Source organism: Rutilus rutilus (genome assembly GCF_951802725.1).
Source record: "Rutilus rutilus genome assembly, chromosome: 4".
NCBI lineage: Eukaryota > Metazoa > Chordata > Actinopteri > Cypriniformes > Leuciscidae > Rutilus > Rutilus rutilus.
Window position 1 is genome coordinate 40647455 of NC_140212.1, and position 23761 is coordinate 40671215.

At 41.5% G+C, this 23761-nt stretch overlaps 1 protein-coding gene across 1 annotated transcript in view; it reads left to right on the forward strand.

Annotated features, from left to right (window-relative positions):
* Positions 1-23761, forward strand: part of LOC311289246 (membrane-spanning 4-domains subfamily A member 8-like) — a 450268-nt gene that overhangs the window by 226956 nt on the left and 199551 nt on the right. The gene's annotated exons all lie outside the window — the stretch shown is intronic.

Here is a 23761-nt window from a genome sequence, read left to right on the forward strand (position 1 = left end):
CGGGGATAATTGATGAGTTTTCCCAGTTAACACACATACGTACCAGTTAGCTGCTACATAATTTATTCGTACTTTTTGGTAATTTCATGACTTACCAACTGACAAAGTAGTATCGACGTCGCATTTCTGTAATTTCATTTCCATCAAATTACCAACTGACAGCGTTGTCAGTACGGTCTCCTAGGTTACACGATAACGTTTTACAGATGTTTTGGTAATTTCATGACTTATTATTGGTAACATAACTGCAACGTCATAATATGACAGAATAATAATATGACAAACGTCTGTTCATTTTTATTTTATTTTTTTACTTCTTCTCTCAGTAATTCGTCTTATGAAATAAATGTAATCTTTTGTCAAATTTTAAATCTGTTGTGGGGTGAATTAAGGGGCCTTGTGCAAGCTTTCTTGCCAGTAAAAACATCAGCCCAACACATGATACATTTCTGTAATACTGAAGATGTTACCTATCCATTTGAACAGGAAAAAAAGTTTATATTATAATGAAATGTATACACTTTTATGTAAACTGAGCCAAAAACATTTTTTTGGTAATATTTGGGTGATTGGTACAGCACATCTTTTCATTAATTTAGGGTAGTGTATATGCATATTTACTGTATTGCACAAGTTAGTTCATACCTTGATATAATTGTATATGCAATTTAGCTTTTCCTGTTAATTATTTAGAGTCATGTTTATTTCTGTTTAACTTTATTTCTCATTGTTTATAAATCCACCCATAATTCATATAGTACAACACATGTAATTGAGGTAAACGAAGGCCAAAAGTAATTAAAAACATTTAAAAATCAAGGAAACAATTTTTTAAAAAATGCTTTAGGACCAAAAATTCTTACAAAACAAATTAGGTAAACTGATCCAAATCTTTTTTGGGGGTGTGGGGTGGATTTATTTGGATGAAATGTTGGGTGCCTTCATGATGAATTAACTGTTTGACAAACACATTTAACCTGCACACATCTTTAATGGAAACATGCATATGGTTTATTACTGCAACACAATCAGTAAAAAAAAAAAATTAAAACGAAAAAAAAAACCTTATAATGTTTCTATTTTCAGAATTTGGACGTTTTATTTGAGCAAAATCTAGCTAGTTAATGAATATTTTTGTGGTTGATTAGGGCTTACACAAATAAAGAGGTTGGGAACCACTGATTTAGAGCATAAACAATTGTGTTTGGGTGGACAAAATAAAAACAACCTATTCTGAAAATAGAAACACATTAACAAAATCTTTAAAGATTTTGAATCAGTAGTGCATCATATTTGTGTTTCCATCAAAAGTTTGTACAATATAATAGCTACGACAATTTTAGGATCTTATTATGAAATCAGCAAAAGCTTTTCCTTAGTTCATGTATTTCAGGGTCAACTTCCTGTTTGATTCCTGCCCCGCCCACCTACAGGATGTCACACCAATAAGGGCATCCAATTTTGATTATGTAGTCTCACAGCTAGGGCTCAACAAAAAAGAAAATAAGAGAAAATAAACTCTCTGTATAGTTATACTGTCCCATTCGACCTTATGCCCCAATCACCCTTAATTCTCCCTATGCATAATGATAGTCGCAACAGGAAAACAATTTTCTGTTATGAAATGATGACATTTATGTGTTATGTCTTGTGTGTGCGAGTATCTTAACTTTAAATCCTGCAATTTCTGAGAGCAGTAGACAAGGAATCTTAAGTTACAGCTTTCAGGATTGAGGTTGCGATATTAAATAATTAGCAAAAACTGTCTCATGACAAAAACACAATTAATGTTAATGTTTTGTTTTAACTCATTCTTTTCCATATGTTTGCTTGTGTAAACGTATGAATTGGATTTTAATTACAATGCAATACAACACTGAGGTTAAATATCAGGGTTTCTGCACCTTCACCTGTCTAACGTGTGCTGATCTGAAAAGTTGCATAATATGTCGGTATACTTCATACAGGGTATTTTAATATATTCCTGTATACAGGAATTAAGAGCCTGTGGATGCACACAAGACACTATTACAATATCATTTAGAAAGGGATGCGTCAAGTCACCTTTATTTATAGCGCTTTTTACAATACAGATTGTTTTGAAAGCAGCTTTACAGAGATAACAGGAAAATAAGTCCAGCTTAGTTCAGTTCTCAAATATGGTGTCAATGCAGGCAGATCAATAATATAGTTAAATATTAAATTAAATGTCCCCTACTAAGCAAGCCAAAAGCCGAAGGCAACAGTAACAGGAACCAAAACTCCATCAGTGACAGAATGGAGAAAAAAACCTTGGGAGAACCCAGGCTCAGTCGGGGGCCAGTTCTCCTCTGGCCAATGAGCGAACAGTGTATGATTATGATCCAGGCAGCGTTACAGGTCAGAAGTCAGATTGGATCAATCAGATTATTATCCAGTCACGCCGGTATGGAGACGAGTTTGTTGAGGATCAGTGCCGATGGCTGTCGTGTCGATGAGGCCCTTCACAGGGGAGAGTCTAGTTGACCCAACCTCTGCTGACACTTCAGGGATGCGTTGTGGTCATGTCTAGGCACAGGTCCACCATCTGATCTGGATAGAGATTAGACATCACATTTTATACCACAAACAGAGCAAACTGAGTGCTCCACTGTTTGCATCAGTTCAGTAGTAATACATACTTGTTTGTGGTGAATGTATTCAAAAAGAACAAAGGAATAGATTATAAAAAGTAGCCAATAAGGCAAGGCAAGTTTATTTCTATAGCACATTTCATACACAATGGTAATTCAAAGTGCTTTACATAGAAATGAAAATAATCAAAATAAATAAGAATAATTAAAACAGTTTAGAATAAAAAATAAAATAAAATACAGTACAAATAGTGGCACGGTCATAATTTTAGTTAATTACTAATACGAATATATTAGTTGTATGGTCAATGTTTCTATATTTGAAAGCATTGTGTGTCCACTTACTGTTGCCTCAAGCTCTGCATTGAGGCCCAAGGTCAAGAAATCTTTTTGCTGCAGTTTAATGCTTCCAACTTGAGCAATTGTCTCATCTCTGTCATTTTATACAATAAAATAAATCTATCATTTAAATCTCTATCATTTTATAAAATAAAAATACACCACAGAATTTCAACAATATGTTACCACCATTTAACCCCTGAATGAAAACACTCACCACCAGTTGGTAACCATTGAAGCAGCTGGGGTACTGTCCTTCATCACAACATCAGTCCCACCTATTTGTACTGTCATCACAAAATCAGTCTGTTGTAAAAAAAAGAAAGTTATTAATTTAGTTAATTAATCTATATTAATGTTATTCTGGAGAAAACAGTGATGTCATCGTCCAGCTCAGTTCAGTTCTCATATAATGGTAATGACAGATCAATAGTATTGTTGAATATTAACTTACAAAATACTTAGAGCCGTTTTGCATAAGCGTATAACGTTAAGTATGTTGCACCCAACAAAGATTGAACTTCTTTTTACCTTCTTCTCTTCTTCTTTTCCTTGTTCAACCATTTGCTCCGCCATAGTTTACATGAACTCCGTCCACTTCCGGCATCAGACTGTTAGGCTGGCGCTGTCGTCCTCACACTGCTATGACGTATGGTTCTGCGGTTGGTTAATATTGCATTTTTTGAGATATCAACCTAAAATTTGTAACAACTTGTTCAGATTTTCTTTCAGTTTTACAGTAAAACATGTTTTGTAAAATATATATTTTATATAAAATATAAATAATGATAAAAAATTTACATTCTACATTAATACTTTTTTTTCACTTTCATAATTTATTTCATTCTACAATAATCTGCCAAATGTCTTCTTTAAAACAAGACCAACCATAGGTCTATATTCCAGCATTCTTGAATTACAACCATTTATATTTGGATAGTCATTTTCATGTCTTTGCAGAAAAAAATGGTTAAATCACCAATACATTTTTATGTTTCAGGGTTTTATATGCCAAACTTTGTATAAAGATGAGTCTCAACTATGTTATGAAAGATATAACAGAATGATATGAAATGGTGTATGTATGCATGTGTATATATATATATATATATATATGTATGTATATGTATATGTGACCACCCTGAATTTAGTTGGGTCACAGGGATATTGGATTGTTTGTATATTTCTTTCTTTCTTTCTTTCTTTCTTTTATTACCTACACATGTCTATTTCAGTCTACTTGTATATATCCACAACTTTCCTGCGAGTCGTATTGGGCGTCGCCATGACACTCGATACTTCCTGTTGACGGTATCTCAGTTCCGGTTTAGCCTAAGCTAGCACACAAGAGATACTCGCGTCGCGGTACAAACGGGTGAAACTGATTACTGACAAGTAGTAATGCTGACAGATAAGCACTGGCTGCTTGTGGCTCAACTTGTACCGTTGTCGGGTGCACAAACAACACGCGAAAACTGAAGGATTTTATGAATGGGAGCCGTTTCCAACATAAACGGACCCTCTACGCAGAATGTGTGTTTCTTGTACTTGGAAAAAAACTGCAGTACAACTGTATATATTTTTAGCGCAATTTTCCACCGGACAAAATTGCGCTTGTTAACTATGATTTCTGTTCTGTGCGTCTGTGCGCACCAATCTTGCACTTCTATCTACTCCTCAACCAGACCACCTAGAGACTTCGGGTTTTCGGCATTATGTTAAGGAAGGTCTAATCTCGGGAACGCACAAAAAAAATCCAGGAAAAGATTTACTATCGCTTAGTGTTGTGATCCCATGAGGTGAGAAAATTGCGCTAAAACACTCACTGAGTTTTTATTACTTGTTTAAGTGGTATGTTTATTGTTTTCAATAATTAGAAAATTATTCGAGAATTAACTTGAATGTGCAGCAATTTGTGAATTGCCTTGATTTAATAAATAAGAAGCAAATATAGCAGACAATATAAATCATGACATGGAGGCGCTGGCGCCGCGTTCACTTGCATTGCACGTGAACAGGAGCGCATCTCATCATAAATTAACCGAAACTCAGACATGAGAAATATCGCCTATCTAAAGAAAGCTTTAGCTACTCTCTGATTATGTAATCCATGATGTGCTTTTCTCTCTAGGCTATAGGCACGTTCACTACGGAGATGGCGATTGTCAACTTCATCTTTGCAGCAGACACTGACAGAAAAGACTAGTTTATTAATAAAAATCAATGCACGCGTGTCACCGGATTTACAAATGCACATCTTGCTTGTTGCATGCACACTCGGCACACTTATTATGTCGAAATAACGAGATATTGTGTTGATAGCACAAATTGAAAATGACCTATCGTTTCGCTAGATAACAACCTCTTCTTCAGCTGTGATCGCGTACAGCCCGTTTAAACACTTCAAAGACTTTTGAAACGTCATTGATTTGGACTTAAAGACGATGGTAACCAGTGGAGTACATTGTTAGACGAAAAATCAATAAATGTTTTCCTCAAAAAACATATTTTCTCTCCCACTGAGAAAAGAAAGATATGGATATCTTGGATGGCATTGGGGTGAGTAAATTATTTGGAAATTTTCATTTTGGGGTGAACTAATTCTTTAATAAATTATCTGGCGCCGCCCCTGGTTATAACGGCCCAGTATTAAAAATGGGGCTAAATCGGGCTCATAATTACAGTTAATGTGTCGGGCCGGGCCAGGCTCGGACACAACGGGCTCAGGTAGGGTCGGGCTTGATTTTTTTGGGCCCGATCTAAAGCTCTCCCAAGCAGGTTGTTTGGGTTTGCTTAGGCTCTCCGATAGCAGTATCAGAGCCCGTCTACGGACTTATTAGACATTCTCTGGCAGTATCTTCAGGCTAACGTAAACCGGAAGGTCGTTACCGGCTTGTTCTACGTTGCCGTTCTACAGCAGAGTCATCTCCTCTGCTCCCATAGGAGCTCCGTCTCTGGTGTTCCTCTGGTTAACCTTCACTGTCACAGCAGTCCATTCTGCTCCCACTGGAGTCCAGTTTCTCTGGCTAACCTTGCCTTCACTGCCGCAGCAGTGATGTCCCCTCACGCTCCTGCAGGATCTCAGTTTCTCTAGCTAATGTTCTCCACTGCCGCAGCAGTGACGTGACCATCGGCTCCCGCAGGAGCTCAGTTTCTGTCTACCCTTCCTCGCATCAAGTTCAAGGCATTGACGCTTGCTTACAGATCTATCACAGGCTCAGCTCCCTCCTACTTTCACTCACTCCTACGAGCCTACATCCCTACCAGAAGCCTACGATCGGTCAATGAGCGACGTCTCGTGGTTCCATCACAGAGAGCCACAAAATCATTTTCCAGAACATTCACAGTTCCATGCTGGTGGAATGCTCTCTCCACCCTCATCCGGAATGCAGAATCCCTGACAACATTCAGAAGACAACTGAAAACCCATCTCTTCCGTGAGCACTTAACCTCATAACCCAACCTACTCGCCCAGATGCCAGACAACCAATAATGTTAGACATACTTACTACATGCATCTCCACCCTCCGCCGAGGCTACCACTCCACCAACACTGCCCGCACACTGGACACAATGTTCATAGAGGTTTTTTTCGGTTTCCTCAGATGCTCAGAACTCACCATCACTTCCAGCTTTAACCCAAAAGTCCACCCAACAATCACAGATCTATCAGTGCTAGACAACAAAACCATCTCCTACTTCATAAAGCAAAGTAAGACAGATCAAACCAGGAAAGGCCATTTCATATACCTTTTCAATCTCTCATCACCAATCCAACCATACCAAACTCTCTCAGCCTACTTGCTTTTCAGAAATTCAGACTAAATCCCCTTCCGACCCACTTTTCGCAGACGACTCCAACCGCCCCGTCAGACGTTTCTGGTTTCAAAAACACCTTAAGTCTGTTTTGCTGCATTCAGGCATCCCAGCAGACCACTTTTCCAGCCATTCATTTCGCATAGGCGCAGCAACCACAGCTGCCCAAAAAGGCCTCTCTCAGCAGCAGATCCAAGCACATGGCCGCTGGTCATCGGAGGCCTTCGAGAGTTACATCCGCTCAAATCGCTTCCATATCAAAGAAATACAAAGAAACCTCATCAGCTAAAGAAACCTCATCAGCTAAAGAAACCTCATCAGCTAACGAACCCTCATCAGCTAATTCTTTTGCCAACTCCTCATACACCCAACCCTACAGGCCACCACTACTGAAGGAGCCACGTTTCCCATCCTACCTCGCTTTTCTGCCACAGCAATGCTATTTCCGTTCCAGCCGGAGCTCAGATCTCCGTCCCACTCACCTTTCAGATCACAGTTTGAAAGCAAGTTATTTCCAACACCACAGCAGCATCACCTCTTCCTCCAACAGGAGCCCTTTCTCCACCCAACTGGCTCTCCAGTCAGTTAAAAGCAAGTCAACCAAGTTCTTCTACTACAGCTAATCTACTCCACTCCCACAGAAGTTCCGTCACTCTGTCCAAACTTGTCCACTGCCACAGCAGTGTCATCTACTCCGCTCCCACAGGAGCTCCGTTACTCCGTCCAAACTTGTACACTTCCGCAGCAGTGTCATCTACTCCGCTCCTACAGGAGCTCAGTTCTATGTCCAAATAGTTTGGATATTTCAAAGCAAATTGAAAAGCAAGTTTGGTCAACTGCCGCAGCAGTGTCATCTACTCCGCTCCCACAGGAGCTCCGTTACTCCGTCCAAACTTGCCCACTGCCGCAGTAGTGTCATCTACTCTGCTCCCACAGGAGCTCAGTTCTATGTCCAAAATAGTTTGGATATTTAAAAGTAAATTGAAAAGCAAGTTTGGTCAACTGCCGCAGCAGTGTCATCTACTCCGCTCCCTCAGGAGCTCCGTTACTCCATGCAAACTTGTCCACTGCCGCAGCAGTGTCATCTCCTCCTCTCCCGCAGGAGCTCCGTTCCCCGCAGCAGCGTTTACTCTTCCGTTCCCACAAGTACTCTATTATCCATCCTTTTGCCATCAGATAGTTTGGATAGCAAGCCAAAGCAAGTTTGATCCACTGCCGCAGCAGTGTCAACTCTAGAGCTAGTTCTCCATAGGGCTGGGCGATATGGCCTAAAAAAAAAATCCCAGATTTTTTAACAATTTTTTTTTTCTTTCCCCGATTTTTTTCTTCCCCTACTTAAAATCAATCTGCAGATGACAAAGAAATTGTTCAAAACAATTTTTAACTTTATTTTGTTTTGATTTTCTCTTCTGGGATTTGATTTGGATTTTCCCCTTGGGGTTAAAGTGCAATCAGAAACAACAAGCCAGAAAGACAAGATGGCAGGCCCTGCCTTTGTAAACAGTGAAAATGTAACATAACATAACGTAACATAACATGAAATGGGTGGATTGGGATTGGTGGGGAACGTGAAAAAAAAAATTACATCACAATAAAGTGTATTGTGATTGTCAAAACATTTGGTAACTAAACAGAATTTTATTAAGTTTAGTGACAACACAATGTTTACATAGTACAATGACTGGTATGCTACTGTTTTTATTATTGCTTTCACAATTTCAATTCAATTCTTGTGATTTGATTCTGATTGTGCAGGACTGAATTTATTTAGATTTTTCAGTGGATTTATCATTTTGTAAATGTGTATTCTAGTGAGGACTTTAATTTTGAAAAGCACAGACAACCTCTTAGATCAGGAAGCAGGAAGTACTAGTAGTACTGCAATAGTTCAGCAAATGTGGTAGCTGTGTGACATCTCTAAACATCACCTTTCTTTTCATCTGTTAGACGCAATGTCTGTAAGTATACAGTGTTAAATTTATTGTGTGATACATTTGAGAAGGTTATTTGATATTAAGATGTATATTTTCTTAGTTTAATTATCCATTCGTTATTGTCAATCTGTAATTTTCCAATTTCATATTTAGTGATTGTATATTTTGTATATTTTTACAGTTTCACAGTTGAATCATAAACTTCAGAAACGACTTGAGGTGTCCAGCGAGGTTTTTGAGTCACTGTTTAACTTACTGGATAGTTAGATGCCAGAGAAATCTAATAAGGCCAGTACAGTGAAAAGACATCAATACAACAGACTGAGAAAGACGCTCAAGAACTGTATGGAATCAAGATTTAAACATTCCAAAGTTTCTATCACATCAATCTGATTTTTCTGCATATGATTAAGTCTCATATAAGCATGGCAGAAGGTCAGACAGACACAGCAGATCTTAAAGGCACAGTTGAAGATGTGCACTCTGTCAGCGCACATTCCTCAAAAGCATCCAGTCGTTCTTCAAGGGCATCCAGTCGCCACTCAAGCGCCAGCATAGCGGTTTTCAAAGCAAGAGCAAAAGCGGAAGCCGCCCAGTCGAATCAGAACAGCGGATTATGTGAAAACGCAATCTAAAGTCAGTAGTGGTATACTGCCATCTAGTGGAGGACAAGAAACTCAACCACCACTTCAAGCTTCTCACTTAGTAAGCCCAATTAAAAGTGAGTCATATTTCAAAAATTTACCAATTAGTTCACAAACCTTGGACTTTGGAGCAGACATGAATCAAAATGCCACTAAAATGCAGGACCATCCTTATCACTACCAAATGCAGAGTAGACCTTCTGATAAAGGAGACATTACATATGACCTCGCAAAGTATCTAGCTCGTACGCAACTTGTGACAGCAGTGCTTACTTTGATGACAAGCCCATAAATTACTGGGCATGGAAATCATCTTTCCAAGGTGCTATTTCTGGTCTGGGTCTTTCACCAGCAGAAGAGCTTGATCTCTTAATCAAATACCTGGGTAGAGAATCTTCTGAACATGCACGGAGACTGAAAGCGGTTCACATCAGGAATCCGTCAGGTGCGCTGATAATGACATGGCAGAGGCTTGAAGAAATATATGGTTCTCCAGAAGCAATTGAACATGCTCTTTTTGCCAAACTAGAAGACTTCCCCAGAGTGTCAAACAAAGATCCACAAAAGCTTCGAGATTTAGGAGACATCCTCTCAGAACTAGAAGCTGCTAAGCTTGAAGGATACTTACCAGGTCTGGCATACTTGGACACTTCTAAGGGGGTGAATCCTATTGTGGAAAAACTTCCATATAACATTCAAGAAAAGTGGATGTCATTTGGATCCAAATACAAGCAAGAACATCATGTTGCTTTTCCACCTTTCTCAGTGTTTGCAAATTTTGTTCGTTCAGAAGCAAAAGCACGTACAGATCCTAGTTTCAGTACGTTTCCTCATGTGAAATACGAGAAAGGAGAAAGGTTTGAGAGACAAAGACAAATGCCAATATCTGTTCACAAGACTCAAATTAATCCTTCAACTAAAATACAATCTGAACAGGAAAAAAGATCAGTTAGCCCGAACAAAAGCTGTCCAATACATGGGAAACCTCATCCTTTGAGAAGATGCAGAGGGTTCAGAGAGAAATCTCTACAAGATAGAATGCAGTTCCTGAAAGAGCGGTCTGTCTGTTACCGTTGCTGTTCTTCTACAGACCATCTTGCCAAAAACTGCACTGTAGAAGTTCAGTGCAAAGAGTGCGGTAGTGATCGCCATCCTTCGGCCCTTCATCCAGGTCCTGCCCCCTGGAAATCTCAGTCATCTACCCCTACCTCAGAGCATGGCGGGGAGAAATACAAATCAGATAGTCATGAGGTTACATCTGAGTGCACGGAAGTCTGCGGAGAAGGTCTGAGTGCACGGTCTTGTTCGAAAATGTGTCTAGTTTCCGTCTATCCAGCTGGACACAAAGAGAAAGCAAAGAGGATGTATGCTATCTTAGATGAGCAAAGCAACCGCTCTTTGGTGAGAAAAGATTTCTTTGACACCTTTAACATCAAAACAACTCCATTGCCCTACACACTGAAAAAATGTGCAGGCCTTTTTAGAGACAGCGGGGAGAAGAATTTCTGATTTCATTGTGGAGTCCATTGATGGAAAGATAAGTCTACCTCTCCCTACTCTTCTAGAATGTAATCAGATTCCAAACAATCGTACAGAAATTCCAACTCCTGGTGCAGCGTTCCATCACAGCCACTTGAGACACATAGCACAAGAAATACCACCTCTCGACTCTGATGCTGAGATTCTTCTTTTACTGGGCAGAGACATCCTGCAAGTACACAAAGTACGCAAACAAATTAATGGTCCAAATAATGCCCCTTTCGCTCAAAAACTGGATTTGGGCTGGGTTGTCGTTGGGGATGTGTGTCTCAGAGGAGCTCATAGGCCATCTTCAGTTCATACTTTCAAGACTTTCATCTTGGATAATGGCCGTCACAGCTTTCTGAGTCCATGCTATAGTCAAATCAAGGTAAAAGAGAAACTGGATGTTAATTCACAATGGCAACAACTTCTAGAAACCACATCTGAGGACTCCATTCTGTTAGTGCCGGATGGTGAAAGTGTTGGTTATTCAGTTTTCTCCTACACTGCAAATGATCATAAGATTGCTCCATCTGTGGAAGACACTAGGTTTCTTCAGATCATGGACAAAGAGTTTTTTCAAGATAGCTGCAACAGTTGGGTTGCTCCGCTTCCCTTTCGTGAGCCCAGACAAAGTCTACCCAACAACAGAGACTATGCATTCAAACGTCTTCTCGCGCTGCGACACACTCTGAACAAACGATCACAGATGAAAGCACACTTCCTGGATTTTATGGATAACTTGCTAAAAAATGAGCATGCAGAAATTGCACCACCTCTTCAGCAAGGTCAGGAAGTGTGGTACTTGCCGCTGTTTGGGGTGTACCACCCTAAGAAACCTGACAAAATTCGAGTTGTCTTTGATTCAAGTGCGCCATATGAGGGAGTTTCACTGAACAATGTACTTCTCACAGGCCCTGATTTGAATAACAGCCTGCTAGGGGTCCTGATGAGATTCCGTAAAGAGCCTGTAGCTATTACTGCTGACATACAGCACATGTTCCATTGTTTTCTGGTTAGGGAGGATCATCGGGACTATCTTAGGTTCCTGTGGTACAGAAACAACGACCTTGACAACGAAATTGTGGATCACAGAATGCGTGTGCATGTTTTTGGGAATAGCCCATCACCAGCAGTGGCTATTTATGGCCTACGGAGAGCAGCCAAAGAACATGAAGAGAGGTTCGGCAGTGACACCAGAAAGCTGGTGGAGAAGGAGTTCTATGTTGATGACATGCTGAAATCATGTGCTACACAGGCAGAGGCGATCGACATTCTCAAACGTACACAAGAAATGCTTGCAGTGTCTAACCTTAGACTGCACAAGATTATATCTAACTGTCCAAATGTGATTGAAGCCTTTCCTTTGGAAGATCGTGCTGAGGGCATCAAAGATCTGCAACTTTTCTCAAATGGCCTTCCCATCTTACGTAGTCTTGGTGTGTCCTGGAATGTTGCAACAGACTCTTTCATGTTTCATGTTTCAGACGATGACAAGCCTTTCACTCGGAGAGGCGTCCTATCTACCGTGAATGGCTTGTATGACCCTCTTGGATTCCTTGCTCCTGTCACTATACAAGGAAGGTTACTGTTGAGGGAACTTACCAAACAAGGTGAGGGCTGGGATTCCCCTTTGCCTGAGGACATGGAGGCAGAGTGGAAAAAATGGAAAAAATCTCTTCAAGATTTGAAAGAGCTGCAAATACCACGTGTTTGTATACCCATTCCTCTGTACGACGTTCAGAGTAAAGAACTTTGTGTTTTCGCTGATGCATCAATCAAAGCCATTGCTGCTGTAGGATACCTGAAGGTAACAGATCATCATGGTCACACAAATGTTAACTTCTTATTTGGGAAATCCAAATTAGCACCACAGCCAGACATTACTGTCCCAAGACTGGAGTTGTGTGCTGCTGTATTAGCAGTGGAGATTGTTGCACTTCTTGCATAATTCTCAGCTTCGGTCTGAATCACAAAAGTCATTTGTGCTTGTGGATCCAACCTCAGATTCTGAAATACGCCCACATGTGGTTTCAAACCTTACTGAAGTTCCCAAGGTCACATGGAATTCTGAGAGATTTAGCAGATTCTCTAACTTTAACACTCTCATCAGAGCAATAGCACGTCTGATTCACATTGCCAGATCTTTCTCCAAATGCTTGCAAGATGATAGTTGCAGAGGATGGCATATCTGCGGCAAAGGTCCTTCTGAAGAAGAGCTGGAGAAAGCAAAAATCCTTGTGTTGAAGAATGCTCAATACGAGAGTTATCCAATAGAGATTAAAAGCATCACTGCAACTCACAACCTTCCTCATAAGTGTGTGTTGAGGAAACTATCTCCTGTCCTTGACAGCGATGGCTTACTTCGAGTAGGGGGTCGTATTGTGAGGTCAGGTCTGGAAACTTGTGAAGTTAACCCTATTATCATCCCGGGTACACATCATGTGGCAAAACTGATTGTGCGGCATTATCATGAGTCTGTGGAACATCAAGGCAGACACTTTACAGAAGGTGCTGTCAGAGCTGCCGGATTTTGGCTTGTAGGAGGTAAGAAGTGCATACGCAGTTTGCTTTTCAAGTGTGTTATCTGCAAGAAGCTGCGAGGGAAGACAGAGCATCAGCAGATGTCTGATTTGCCAGTGGAACGGTTGACAGTAGCTCCACCCTTTACCTATGTGGGTGTAGATGTTTTCGGACCATGGGAAGTGACTGCCCGTAAGACCAGAGGAGGTCAAGCTAATTCCAAGAGGTGGGCAGTTATGTTTTCATGTATGTGCTCAAGAGCTGTCCACATTGAAGTAATCGAGGCAATGAGCTCTAGTAGTTTCATCAATGCCTTAAGGAGATTTTTTGCAATCAGAGGGCCAGTTAAACAACTGCATTCAGATCGTGGTACAAATTTCGTTGGAGCTTCCCGTGAACTCAGAATGGATGAATCTTGTGTCAGCTCAGAGAATGTGCAGAAATATCTGAAAGAACACAATTGCACCTGGATATTCAATCCACCTCATGCCTCTCATATGGGTGGCCACTGGGAGAGAATGATCGGGATTGCACGTCACATTCTTGATTGCATGCTACTTAAAGAGAAGTCTTCCCGTCTCACACATGAGGTCTTGACGACGTTCATGGCGGAAGTTACTGCAGTGATGAATTCACGGCCTTTAATCCCAGTGTCTTCTGACCCAGAATTTCCCTTTATTCTCACCCCTGCAACTCTTTTGACACAAAAGACAGGTGCAACACTTCCCCCACCTGGAGACTTCGGGAATAATGAGTTGCTTAAGGAAGAATGGAAACAAGTGCAAAGGTTAGCAGATGTCTTCTGGACAAGATGGAAAAAAGAATACCTTAGTACTTTGCAACACCGACGAAAGTGGCAAGACAAAAAAAAACGAATTTGAAAGAAGGGGATATTGTCTTGGTAAAGAACATTCAAGTGAACAGAAATGAGTGGCCAATGGCAATCATTGTGAAAACATCACCAAGCAAAGATGGATTGGTGAGGAAAGCTGATGTTAAAGTGACTAAGGATGGCATTCAGAAGATCCTGTCACGTCCTGTCTCTGAACTTGTCCTTCTTCTGTCACCCAATGATAAGCTATAAGTTGATTTGGGATTCTAAAAACCCCAGGCGGGGAGTGTGCAGGACTGAATTTATTTAGATTTTTCAGTGGATTTATCATTTTGTAAATGTGTATTCTAGTGAGGACTTTAATTTTGAAAAGCACAGACAACCTCTTAGATCAGGAAGCAGGAAGTACTAGTAGTACTGCAATAGTTCAGCAAATGTGGTAGCTGTGTGACATCTCTAAACATCACCTTTCTTTTCATCTGTTAGACGCAATGTCTGTAAGTATACAGTGTTAAATTTATTGTGTGATACATTTGAGAAGGTTATTTGATATTAAGATGTATATTTTCTTAGTTTAATTATCCATTCGTTATTGTCAATCTGTAATTTTCCAATTTCATATTTAGTGATTGTATATTTTGTATATTTTTACAGTTTCACAGTTGAATCATAAACTTCAGAAACGACTTGAGGTGTCCAGCGAGGTTTTTGAGTCACTGTTTAACTTACTGGATAGTTAGATGCCAGAGAAATCTAATAAGGCCAGTACACTAATCTTGATTCAATATCGATTCCTTTGGATAAATACTAGGTACAGTAGATACATGTTAATTTAAAGCCCTGTCCGCTGGTATTATTATTAAAGGTTAAAAATAACATCTCAAATTAAATATGCGTTTTTGTATAATAACAAGTTCAACATTATAATATTTCAATGATATAGGTAAAAATATAATAAATGTAATATAGTTATTATATTTAGCAAAATACTACTCTCTACAGCAATTATTTTAAAGTCCAACTAGCGTGCTATGGTCATTAATGGGCTTTCCAGAGGTAAAAGTAACTTTACATGACGTATTGTCCTCTAGCTGTTATTATAGACCTCTTTCCGCAGTTGAAAAACACAGATCGATCGATTTATTTCATTTCGGTAAGTTGAACTGTATCTTTCAAATTACCTATTGATCATTCGTGTTTATTTAGCCTGCTATTAACTAGTAGTAAAGAGTAACAGATGATCGGTTCACGTGCCGCTTGAACTCTGTCAGCGATCTGTCAAGCGCCAAAACGGTGTTTGTTTGAATTTCGGAATTAAATCGACAGAATCTGAGAGCTGAGAATTTGTTTCATAGCAATAGTAACCTTCTCTGTCTTGTCTGTCGGTGTCAGTGTCCTCTTTGCTTCGCGACTTTTCTCTGCATGAGAAAATGGATGTGTGGCGTGAGAGCGTGTAAAAAGTGACCATTGCGTGAGTCTCACGGTGAATTCGTGATAGTTGGCAGCTCTACGGATTCAGTTTGTAAGACTGTAGGTTGATTTTTGGCGGGTGTGTTTGTGCTGCCGCGGTCTTGCCGTGTTGTTTGTGTATCTCTATGCCAAAAGCGCGGGGGAAGAGCTGAGCCCATTCTGAGCTACGGGAGCCCAGAGGGGAGCGTCGGCGAATGTTAAAGAGAAAACCGATTTTCATTCCAAAAAAAAAAAAAAAAAAAATCAACATAAACTGCACATTCGATAAAATCGATTTATCGCCCTGCCCCAGTGGTGGACAGTAACGAAGTAAATGTAATTCGTTACTGTACTTAAGTAGCTTTTTTGCGTATCTGTACTTTACTGAAGTATTTCAATTTGGGGAGACTTTTACTTTAACTCCACTACATTTCAAGGTCAAATATCTTACTTTTTACTCTACTACATTTTCAAAATCAGTCGTTCCTTTTTATTTATGAGTGGATAAAAACTTAACTGGTCAAACGAGCCACCAATCACAGCACGCGTTTAGTTTTGAACTTGTTTTACTTGCCCCTGTTGGCGCCTTGGCAGTATCAACAGCGCGAATATAGGGTTCAACGTGAGTGACGTGACATCACATCAATGCAACAGGCATAACATTGAGCGCCAGTGTCGATAAATGATGGAAGAAACTAACGTTACTGACTCTAACATGCCACAACACCCATGGCCTTTTTTACGCACTTTTTTTGAAGTTATTGAAAAGAAGAACGAGTCCTTCATTTTTAAGTGCCTTCTCTGCCTGCCTCGGCCCTGTACAATTTCGTCATACAAGAATTCTCCTTCCAATCTAAGGAAACACGTAGAGGTAAGCCATTTTCATTTCACAATATTTTTTTTAACGAGAAATCTAACAATAGCTTGCAGAAAACTGTTTCATTGTGTATGTTAAAATATAGACTATGTGACGTCATGTCACCATGAACATTGTAGACGTCGTCAGCTAAGTTAGCGGTTTCACCGTATTTCATAGTATTTGTTTTTGAAACTTTTCAAGCTGAGGGCTCTGATATTGTGAAATAGCAATCAATCGATGTTAACATGTTATGTTGGAATATAAATTCTATTTTGAATAGTTTTACATGCAGCGTATTCAATTCCATTTATTTGTATAAGCATTTTTCACAATACATATAGTTTCAAAGTACCTTTACAGAAAGTATGTGTCTACATTACAATTTAGAGTGATCTGTAATCAGAGGTGACTGTGTCCAAGTTATCTATGTCAGAAATTTACAGTTCTAAGATAATAAAAATCATGCTGTTATTAGCTAACATCTTATTTTAATTTAAAGTAAACAATGAGCTAATTAAAGTAATTATTACAAGTTGGGAACATAATGATTAGCCTGGTAATACCAGACTCTGCTACTTCACTTTGCTTTGTAGACAGAGTCTGGAATAGCATAATAGAGAAGTGTTTTCTCTCTCACGGGGGGCGCTTGTCTGAAGTTTAAAATCATTGGTTACCCGTAAGCCAATCACATAACGTTTGGTTATGGCATGTGTTATGCGCATGCTCAGCCGCATCTAACTTCCACTGTAAACGCATGTATGATGCGAAAACAAAACCATCGAGCGAAATACCGGAGTGAACATGGCTGTGAACGACTTTTGCAGATTATGTGAAGTAAATCTACGCATCCACGGTACAATCAGCGTCTACATCACGGCTCTCAGCCCGCCCTCTGTTCGTTGATTGGCCCGGCTGTTTTCAGGCCGGTGGAAAACTGAAAGATAGGCTGCTATCTCAGACTGACTACAGGAGCGAAATGAAATTAGCGGAAGTAGGAAGTCTGACGTAGTCAGGCTACATAATGATTACATTATACGAAAATTTTGCATTGGTGCATGTATTATGCTAAAACAGTTGACTGGTGGAGTGCTCCTTATTAACAGTGATTGTTATTTTCAAAAGTTCAGCTTCCAAAGACTGTGATCTAACTAAGCCTATTCTGAAAATAATGTACACTGTAGCATACATCTATGACATGCTAAAAGCACATGAAATGCTTATTTTATTTAATCAAAGAGAGGAGACTGATCTCTGGTTTAACTTAATGTTTTGAATGTTTCCTTTTTGCAGAGAAAACATGGTAGCCACATGCAGAGATATATTGCCCTAACAGCGCCAAGGAAAAGAAAAATGGAGAGCGAGGAGGCTCCTTCAACCTCCGGACAGTTGAAGTTGAGAGAAACCAAGCTAGTCACACAGAAGAATGTTGATCATGCAGTCTTGAATTTTGTGACCCAGAGTCTAGAACCCTTTAGTGTGGTGGATCAGCCATCATTTCAAGCTTTCTTGCATGAACTTCAGCCTAACGCCTCTCTCATGTCAAAGACCACTCTGCGACGTAAGATGGATGAGGCAGTACTTGAAATGAAGAAAAATATAAAAAAAGCAATGTCAGGGATCGATTTCATAGCAACGACAACAGATTGTTGGAGTTCAAGGAGAAGAGGTTTCATCGGTGTCACTGGCCACTGGGTTGATCCTAACAGTCTGGAGAGGTGCTCAGTAGCACTAGCATGCAGGCAGCTCAAAGGTTCGCACACTTTTGATGTTTTGGCTTGCACACTAAATGACATACATTCTGAATTCGGCATACAGAATAAGGTTGTTCGAACTACTACGGACAATGGGTCAAATTTTTTAAAGGCATTTCGTATATATGGACAGCAAGATGAGAACAATAACTCTGCTTCAGGTGAGGCTGAAGATGATGAGATCAATGACGAGATGTGTGGTGATGATGAGGACGTGGATGTGGATGGTGTTGAGGTGGACTTTGTAGAGGTCACAGCTGTTTTAGATGAAGATGATGGCTTACAATTCCAACTTCCGAAACATCATCGATGTGCCTGCCATTTATTAAACTTGGTTTCCACAGTGGATGCAGCAAAAGCCTGTTCAAATGAAGCCTACAAGAAGCTGCCCCGATCAGCATTCGCTAAGTGTCATGCACTATGGAATAAGTGTGGCAGATCTGCTGCTGCTGCAGAGATTATAGAAGACACTTGCAAAATTCAGCTGATCCGCCTCAAAGCAAAAAAGTTGGAATTCCTTATTTCTCGCCATTGAGAGAATTCTTAGAATAATTAAAGATCAGGGAGAGGGGGCTATCAGAACCGTCTGCACTTCATTCAAGTTGCCAATGTAAGTGCTGGTTTTTTTTTCCTTCACGAGTTCACATCTACATATAATTAATACAATAAGTTTATGCGTATTTGGCGTGCTGTCCGGGGGGAGGGCTCCGAGCTCGGAGTTAGGCCCGAACCCAAAGTACTCCCCCCAGTTGGTAAGTGTAGATGGAACTGGAAGTGTAGATGGAACTGGAAGTGAGGAGATGGGGTGGAGGAGGGATGCTGACAAACTTTCAATGAACAGAGATAGGTCTGCTGTGAATTTATACTCTGTCATTGAGTTGATTACTGATTAATCTCCAGCTGTGCATAATTTGGTTAATTATCTGAACCCGCTCCTCCCGAACTTTGTTAAATAAAACCTCATTTCACGAGTTCACATCTACATATAATTAATACAATAAGTTTATGCGTATTTGGCGTGCTGTCCGGGGGGAGGGCTCCGAGGTCGGAGTTAGGCCCGAACCCAAAGTACTCCCCCCATAAAAGCCAGGTGAGCACAGGACAGCAATCGTAAAATGATGTGCAATTAATTCCCCCAAAAAGTGCAGGGCATGAGAAGGTACTTACTAAAACGAGCTTGACTGTTCGACCGGGAGGGCTCTGGCGACATCCGACGGGAACTTGGATGCTCACGGCATCGGACGGATAAGCCCATTCGGCAGTTGGACTGTCAACTCGATGACGCAAGATTTTTACGAGCGTGATTTGAGAAAGAGTTTAGCCATTCAACTGGGAGGGCCCTCGCAGCATCCGACGGGAACTTGGATGCTCACGGCATCGGATGGGTAGGCCTCGCCAGCGGAAGGGAGGGTGCCTGCTGGACTTTGTCGGGGGGCTCGACCGGCGCTTCGAAGGGGGCTGGGACATGGGAACAGAACCCTCGCGGCCCGACGAATGGGGAGCCCACACAGCGACACGAGCGCGGCCGTCCCACGATGACTAAGACGGGCAGACTCTCACTGCGATCCGAACGGAATGGCTCAATCAGCGCTTCGGAAGGGGGACAGAGCCCGGCCCTTGAACGAGGAGCCATTACGTGTGCGAACGGGGGAGCCTGCCATTGTTTGTAAAAAAAAAAAAAAAAAGCGCTGTATTGTAGATGTTTATTGTATCGAGCTTGAACGCAGCGAACCAAATGATACTGGAAGTGGGTTGGAACTTGGTACTGGTACTGAGAGTGACGATGGATGGAGCACAGCAGGTGATGGAAATGAATGATTTAATTATGGCTTGGTGAGCGTTTTGATGTGGAAGCGGCTGGATCTGATGTAGGTTTTGAACGCTTCTGATATGGGCCGAGTAGAGATTTGAACATTGAACGTTTATACTGCAGTAAATGAAACGAGAGTGGTACAGTTGGATGGGGGTTGGCGGATTGAAAATATAAACGAAGTGACCTTTTTGCTTGATCCGTTTACTACTTGTTTAATGAAGAAAATATGGTTTCGATATCTACGATCTGTAAATCTGAGATTGAAGGATAGGTATTTGAGTCGACGTTAGATGTGATAGTCAATTCGGAGCGGTGGAGAAAACCGAAGACAGCTAGGACAGACGTGCTTCCAGTGTGCAGACGGAGTTGGTGGAATGGTATGCGAGACAGAGTGTTGGAATACATTTGGTGAGTATGTCAATTGCAACGGATTGACTGGCATCCGGACGAGTGGGATAAGTTCTTGAATCCTTTAATGAGCAGGGATGTTTGAGATTTATTTATGGCGGGGGCAGGCTTACCGTAGACTAATTTATTGAAAACTGAATGCTGGTTAGATAGCTCTATTAAGCTTTTTATGCTTCTGGCACCAACGTCCTGAATTTCTGGAAAGAGTAATGGGAGAGAGTCAGCGGTTTGATTTTGACTAATCAAGCGGAGTTCCAGATGAGGCATCTGAGGAGTGGCAATTAACACGGGTGAGTAAGAACGACCTTTGTTGATGCAATGCATAGTTTAGTTTGTCGCGATGGACCAGGATTCTGTTAGTTGACCACTTTCCCCCCTGAGAAAGCAGTGACGACGATTGGAAGGAGCTGTCAACAGCTTAAATCGAGGGGGGGGGGGAGATGTAATCGAAGAAAAAGGTTAAGCCATTCCACTGATTAGAGTAAGTTATACATAAACTTAGGGCGAGGAGGTGCGTGATGACAGGGCGGCCTTGCTGAATTATGTGTATAGCATGGTTTAGGTGGCTGAGCGGCGAGAAGAATTCGCGTTTGGAATTATTTGGGCAGTCTATGAGGTTGGACGGAAGGACTGCCTCCGCTGTGAGACCGATGCTGCAGAGAAGAGAAAACATAGATGCATGCATTGTCTGCTGGGAGACCAATGCTCGCTGGACAGAAGAGAAAACTTAGATGCATGCTATAGCACATCCTCTGGGAGACCAAAGCTCGCTGAACGGAGAAAGGCTGTAGCAGAAGATGAGATTAGCCGGAGAAACAGTTCTCCTGCTGGAGCAGACACATCCCTGCTAGCAGTAGAGAAAATGAACTGGAGTAACAAATCCTGTGGGAGCAAAGGAAACCTCACTGCCATGGCAGTAGATAATTAGCCAGAGAAACAGAGCTTGCGGGAGCATAGGAGACATCACTACTGCGGCAGGGGAGAAAGTAGCTAGAGTAACAAATCCTGAGAGAGCAAAGGAACCTCATTGCTGTGGCAGTAGAGAATTAGCCGGAGAAACAGTTCCTGCAGGAGCAGAGGAGACATTGCTGCTGCGGCAGGGGAGAAAATAGCCAGTAACAGAAAACCCATGAGAGCGAAGGAAAACCTTACTGCTGTAGCAGTAGAGAATTAGCCAGAGAAACAGAGCTCTTGTGGGAGCAGGAGACAGCCTTGTTACAGCAGTATAGAAAATTAGTCAGAGAAATAGAGTTCCTGCGGGATCAGAGGAGACATCACTGCAGTGGCAGTAAACAAGATTAGCTAAAGAAACAGGGTTCCTGCGGGAGCAGAGGAGACATCAGTGCTGTGGCAGTGGAGAAAATAGCTGGAGTAACAGAAAACCTGTGGGAGCAGAGGAAACATCCCTGCTGTGGCAGTGGAGAATTAGCGGGAGAAACAGTTCCTGCGGGAGCAGAGGAGACATCACTGCTGTGGCAGTGGAGAAAATAGCCGGAGTAACAGAAAACCTGTGGGCAGAGGAGACATCACTGCTGTGGCAGTGGAGAATTAGCCGGAGTAACAGAAAACCTGTGGGGGCAGAGGAAACATCACTGCTGTGGCAGTGGAGAATTAGCCGGAGTAACAGAAAACCTGCGGGAGCAGAGGAGACATCACTGCTGAAGCAGTAGACAATTAGCTGGAGAAACAGTCCCTGCAGGAGCAGAGGAGACATCACAGCTGTGGCAGGGGAGAAAAATAGCGAGAGAAACGGAAATCCTGTGGGAGCAGAGGAGACACTGCAGTGGCAGTAAACAAGATTAGCTAAGGGAACAGAGCTCCTGCGGGAGCAGAGGAGACATCACTGTTGCGGCAATGGAGAAAAAGCCGGAGTAAGATAAAACCTGTGGTAGCAGAAGAAAACATCACTGCTGCGGCAATGGAGCAAATAGCCAGAGTTACAGAGAACCTGTGGGAGCAGAGGAAACATCACTGCTGTGGCAGAGAAAATAAAATAAAAAAATAACCAGACTCACATGAAACCAGGAAATGAGCTCCTGCAGTGTGTGGATGAGCAAATGGAGGAGGAGAGTGGGGCTTGGAGAGCCGATGGTCATCTTTTTGTGCGTTAATCTAAGACGCGATGGAGAGGAGGTTAGAGATGAAATTGTTGCAGGATTATGCATTTCTGTTGTTTAAGTGACCGAGCACAGATATCAGTTTGCTTAGAACGATATTGACTGTCTGAGAGGTGGACGAGATCCGAAAGTCCTATTTGTTTATTTATATACTGGAGATCAACTGTTCAAATTAATGGCCAGGATTCGATGAGGCTGAACCCATGGTTTTAACCTGCGTTTGGAATCCAGAGCTTAGCCAAACTGTGCAGGGCTGAAAGATCAATTATTGAACGTTTGATGATTAACAACGTCAAAGTACACTCTGATTTAGTGATTGTTCGTTTATCTGTTGCTGGTTTCTACGGAGACAGCTTACGTAAAAGACGCCGCTTTGCATAAATTTAGTTTAGGCACTTTGTGTTTGTTTCATTTTGTTTCATTTAAGGATCACTAAACTATTGGTGTGAAGCACATTGCTTGTAACCATGTATAAAAACATTTATGCTATAACTAAGTTTCTACGCGATTTATGCAGATGAATTGCAGGACATAGTTAACGATATAAGTTAGGTTAAAGATTCTGAGCGCATGCGTTCAGCATGTAATGCACGAGGCCGCGAGCTACTGTGCTTGTGAGTTTTAGCCACAAGAAAGCAGCGCGTTAATGACATAAAATACTTTGGACCGACACCATTTAAAAACGTGTTCCCCTCGTTATAACTGAACAACTGAATGCAATGCGAAATTTAACCACGGAGCGGAGCGCTCGCCGAGTTCAGCCAACGGGGTTGAGAGCGTAGGCTGGCCGACCGGTACTGAATCTGCGGCGCTGCTCTTTGAGGGCCTGCGGCTTTGGCCTAAAGCTGCTGGAGAAGACCGTTCTTTGCGTGAAGAGGGCGGCATTGCCCGAAACGCGAACGTGGTGCTTTGCAGGCCTTATGACCATTCTCCATGGCAGGAAAAAACGTTACTTGAATGATCTGGTTTAGAAAAAATGCGGAAGAAGTTTGCTGGTATTTCGCCTGTGGTGGCAAGGACCCGTTGATTTGGTTTGACGCCCGCAATACAATACCCGAGGATTCTGGCAGATATTCCAAAAGGACAGAAAATTCCTTCATCGGATGGGAGCGCTTGGTTCGGGAAGAAAGGGCGCAGCCAAAT